Genomic DNA, 5,629 nt, shown 5'->3' on the forward strand with positions numbered 1-5,629 from the left:
CTGATGAAGGGTCTAGGCCCGAAACGTCAGCCTTCCTGCTCCTATGATGCTGCTTGGCCTGCTGTGTTCATCCAGCTCTACACCTTGTAATCTCAGATTCTCCAGCATCTGCAGTTCCTACTATGTCTGTTGGTGATATCTTTTGTCCGCAAATGCTTTTCTACATAAATTTTTGTTTTTGTTTCAGATTTTCAGCACCTACAATTCTTTTGTTTTTCGGTGACTCGAATCCACTCTGAATGACCCAGTGAATCACACAGGAGCTGTTGGTGTCGCTCTTCCTCATCTAAGGCTCAAGGTGGAGCTGCAGAAGTTGCACCCATGCTGTGGGGGAAGCGGGAAGGGTGGTCAATACCTGGACATGGGGCATTAATTCCTGGAAGCTGAAAAATCACCTGTCAAACCATGAAATCCCACTTTTTAATAAGGGCCCTGAGCAGGAGCTTCTCAATTGGATATGGTTGCACCTCTTTAGCATATCTGTTGGAAAGTTTCCCAGACCAACAGTGTCACGGCATAAGCAGCCCCTCCGTCCGCTGATTACCTGTTTCATACTGACTGTTTGCATTCCGAACAGTTAAAATATCAACAAGTGAGTTAGGCTGGTTAATAGCCTGTGGAACCAATCCCTACCCTGTCACTCAAACCATTCAGTGAGGTGCCTGGACCAATCTGAACAGAGGTGTCTCAGAATTAACACAGAGATCCAGCATCCAACAACAGCTGGCTGTGTGGTGGTCATACACACTAGCACCAGAATGAAGACCAATGAGCCATTCAGCTTCCTTATTGCTCACTGAACTTGCACGCTCACTGTCTGGGCTCCTTGAACAAGTGCACTTCTGAACAGCAACATTTAAATGTTTACATTTAGAACAGGAGATTTTTTTTTTTCTATTTTGCTGCACTCATTCAAAGCAGAATGCATCTGTCCTCAGCTCCAAGGTTTTTAAGCATCAATACTTCTGTGTATATTTGACACATATCGTGTGAGATCATTTGCATTCTGCACCTTATGCTGGCAGATATTTAATTGCTAAACCATCAATAATGTGAATGCAGAAGTGAATGCTTACTCCATCCCTTTATAGTCCACACCATGAAGAGGAATCCTCTCTGACTCCTCATTTACACAATGCACATTTCAGAAACACAGCCAAATATAAATAATCTGCTCTTTTGCCTCGATGTTTCATGAAGTGACACAGCAGAATGACTAATACAATCAATACAACTCCTTCATTTCAGATCAGAATTAAAAGCAAACCTCTTCCATAGGGGTTTACTCCCATTTTTAAAAACACTCTGTCGTATGTGAGTGGTATCAGTTACACCAGTATTTCTTTCTCCTGAAAAGGGAATATTCAGCAGACTCCTTGAAACGCTGCATTCCATGTAGAGGACACTGAAGATTGCACAATCAACATCCCATTTCTGCTCTTACGATGGAGACAAGGTCACTGATGAAGCAGCTGAAGATGCAGCCTAGGTCTCTAGCCTAAGGAACTCCTGCAGAAATGTAATCGAGTTGAGAAGATGGACATCAAACAACCACAATCACCATTTTTTGTACCAGGTATGACTCTGACCAGCAGAGAAATTTCACCGAATCCCATTGATTTCCAGGCTCCTTGATGCTATGCTCAGCCAAATATGGCCTTGATATCAGAGACAGCCAGTACTGCAGTACTCCTAGTTTCTGACCTGCTCCTGTAGCCACTGTGCTTGGGTAGTGACTCCAATTAAGTTTCTGGTTAATGGCAATCACCAGGATTTTGATAGTGGGGCATTCAGTGAGAGTAACATCTTTGAATGTCAAGGACAGTGGTTAGATCGTTTCATGTTGGAGATGGTCACTTCCCGACATTTGTGTGGTGCAAATGTTGCTTGCCATTTGTATGCCCAAGCCAGCTTATTGTCCAGATCTTATGGTATTTGGATATGGACTTCTTCAGTATTTGAAAAATTGCAAATGATGCTGAATATCATACAATCAATCGATTATAATCCTTACTTCTAACCTTATGATGAAGGGAAGATCATTGATGATGCTACAGAACATGATTGCACTTAGGACACTACCCTGAGGATCTCCTGCAGAATATTCTGGAGCTGATCTGATTGATCTCCAACATCCACAACCATCTTCCTCTGTGACAGGTATGATTCCAATCAGTGGAGGGCTTGTCCCACAATACTCATTGACTCCCACTGATTCCAGTACAGTTGGGGTCCTTGATGCCACACTCCATCAAATGCAGCCTTGATGTCCAGGTTGTCGATCTCAACTCACCTCTGGTATTCAGTTCTTTTGCCCATATTTGCACCATAGTTCTCATGAAATCAAGAGTTGAGTGGCTCTAGTGGAACCCAAAGTATGCATTACTGAGCAGGTTATTTCTAAGCGAGTGCTTGGTAGTACCATTGATGACACTGTTCATCACTTCAATGATGGAATAAACTGATGGAACAATAGGATAGACTTTGTCCTGATTTGTGTGTACAGGATATAGCAGGGAAATTTTCAACATTGTCAGGTCAATATCAGTGGTGTAGCTGCACTGAACTTGTTCAAGAAACAGCAAGTATTGGAGCATAAGTCTTCAGCACTATTACTAGAATCTTATCAAGGCTCATAGGCTTGGTGGTATCCAGTGATGCCAAATGTTTGTTGATACCATGTGGATTGATTCAAATTGCCTGAAGACTGGCATCTGTGATGCTGGAGACCTCTGAAGGAGGCAAATGCTTCAGCCTTATGTGCTATGTGTCTCTCATCGCCATTTATTTCTGCAGTTCAATTAAAAAACTTTACTTATAAAATCTCATTCTTCACCACAATCTCTGTATATGGATACTGCTCACTAGTAGCCCACCTCATGCTGGCTTGGACTGCTTTGGCCAAATGACTTGTTTCTATGCCATATACCGTGCCTGTGGCAGTGTTGGCTGCAGTTCAATCAAGGAGACTGAACTGCTTCAGCAATATCCACTTTCACCTGAATATCATAGTCTGGAACGATGGATAGTGATAAGAACTAGGAACAGGATTATGACATTCAGCACCTCGAGCCTACTCCAACATTCAACTGGTTCATGGCTGATCTGACATTCCTCAGGTCCATTTTACTGTCTTTTCCCCGTATCCCCACACGGATTGAGAATCTACCGATCTCAGCCTTAAATATATACAAGAAATCTGTCCCCACAGCTGTAAATGGTAAGGAATTCCAAAGACTCTCAGCTCTCTGAGAAAAGGAAGCCATCCTCATTTCAGTATTAAATCTTCTGCTCTGAAACTATGCCCTCTGGCCCTAGACTGACCCATGAGTGGCAACATCCTCTCAGCATTTATCCTGTCAAGCCCCTTAACAATCGTATCTATTTCAATGAGATCATCATTCACTCTTCTAAATTCCAGTGAGTAGTATCCCAACCTGTTTAGCCTTTGCTTATGAAGGAACCCCTCTACACTCGGCATTATATTTGTTAACGTTCTATGAACTGCCTTCAATGAAACTGTGTCTTTCCTTACATAAGGAGTCTGAAACTGTTCACAGTACTCTAGGTGTGGTCTCATTAGCACCTCGTACAGTTACAGTCTTGCCTACTCTTTTTCTTTAACATCTTTGAAATAAGGGCCAACATTCCATTACCTTTCTTGCTGCACTTGTGTACTAGCTTTGTGTCAGTGCACAAGAAACCCCAAGTCCTTTTATGTTGCAGCTTCCTACTGTTTTTCACCATTTAAATAATTTTGATCTCCCTTCCAAAATGAACTCGGCATTTTCCCTCATTATTCTCCATTTGCCAGCTCTTGCCCACTTCAATAACCTATCAATATCTTGCAACTTGCCATTCCACCAACTTTTGTGTCATCTGTAAATTTGGATTTAGTACATTCACTTCCTTCCTCCAAGTCATTGTGCGAGATAATCTGGTTTCTTTTCATTACATGAGCAGGAACCTCTACGGCTCTTCCCATGTGCCACTCGTGTGTGTTGGAAGGATTTACAGGTTGATTCTCCATTTGGTTGACATCATGCATACAACCTGATTTTATCAAGCCCTGGAGTGAGACTCCATGCTGGAGTTTCTGACTCAGACGTCATTATCCATTGCATTACCAGACCTCCCCTATGCATATAATCCCACATTTGTTATTTTAGCCTCAGCCAAACATTTGACTTAGTCACATGGTCAACTGCTCTCATAGAACAGGCATATGGTTGTGGTGAACCGGAGCTGATCAAAATGGGCTGATGTGATCTTAAGATGTTAAACATGTCCTTCAGGTGAGGAGCTTTGTGGGAAAATGGGTGAGTGTTTGGATGAGGATTGTGCTGCAGATACGCACATCACTGAGCACTGAATCAATTAAGGACACTGGTTATGGCTGGCCACAGTTTGAACTTCTTGGATTGATATTCATTTACAGAAGTGTGACATTTAAAGCCAAAGCAGAAGGCAGGCAGGCAATGTTATGGTAATATCACTGGACCAGTGGTCCAAAGTGTCAGGATATGCTCTGGGGAAATGGGCTGAACTCCCACCATGGCAGTTTGTGGGTTTGGAATTCAATGTCTACCTTTGGATTATAAAGCTAGTCACAGTAATAAAGCTGCCATAGATTTACCAGGCTATAGGGCAACTCTCATTAGAGAGTGACCACTGGAGGTGACCTGAGGGTTACCTCAGTTGAAGGGAGAGGTTGAGAAGGAGAGTCGTTCATAGTAACTTCACCTGGTGCAGGAATTGAACCCATGCTGTTGGCACCGCTCTGCATTACAAACGTGCCATCCAGCCAACTTAGTTAACCAATCCGCATTTGCAGTCAGATTGGCAATGATGAAAATATATCTGGATCACTAATGGAAATCTGTTGTTACTACCTGGTCTGGGCTACACATGACGCCAGACTCACCGCAGTGTAGTTGACTTTTAAGGGAGCTGAAGAGGGATGAGGATGGACAACAAATACAGGCCTTTCCTATGACACCCACATACCATCAAGAGAAAAACAGAACACTGTCTGGACAGTAACCTTCAAAAATTCATCATCGGCTGGGAAACACTTTGAGATCGCTACTGGTCATGAAAGATGCTATATCATGTAATACTGTTTTTCATTTCTACATTCCTCTGATATTCACTTACCTTATCACAGTTCCACCGTTTATTCATAACATTCGTAAAGTTCCCTTACAGAACAGCTCAAATTGGACATCGTCTAAACAATAAGACAGGTTATAAGTAGCATAAGCAGCAAGTGATAGACAGAGCTAAGCAATTAGACAACCAATGGATTGACTACGCTCTGCAGTCTTGTTTAACCCAGTCATCATTGGTGGTGAACAATGAAACAACTCACTGATAGAGGCTCCGCAAATATGTCCATCCTCAATGATGGAAGCACCCAACACTTTAGTGCAAAAGCAAAGGCTGAAGCATTGACAAAAATCTTCAGCCAGAAGTGCCAAGAGGATGATCTATCTCGGCCTCCTCCAGTCGTCCCCAGCATCACAAGGACCAGTCTTCAGTCAATTTGATTCTCTCTATGTGATATGAAGAAACGGTTGGAGGCAGTGGATGATGAAATGTCTATGGGCCCTAACAACCATTCTATCAA

General features: G+C 42.7%; 1 long non-coding RNA gene across 1 annotated transcript in view; it reads right to left on the reverse strand.

Annotated features, from left to right (window-relative positions):
• Positions 1-5,344, reverse strand: part of LOC125487010 — a 13,812-nt gene extending 8,468 nt beyond the window's left edge. Inside the window, exon 1 of the long non-coding RNA XR_007265563.1 lies at positions 5,158-5,344. This is a non-coding gene — a long non-coding RNA (uncharacterized LOC125487010). The remainder of the gene's footprint in view (positions 1-5,157) is intronic.
• Positions 5,345-5,629: the final 285 nt, after the last annotated feature.

This window comes from Rhincodon typus, chromosome 35, assembly GCF_021869965.1.
Source record: "Rhincodon typus isolate 14 chromosome 35, sRhiTyp1.1, whole genome shotgun sequence".
Classification (NCBI taxonomy): domain Eukaryota; kingdom Metazoa; phylum Chordata; class Chondrichthyes; order Orectolobiformes; family Rhincodontidae; genus Rhincodon; species Rhincodon typus.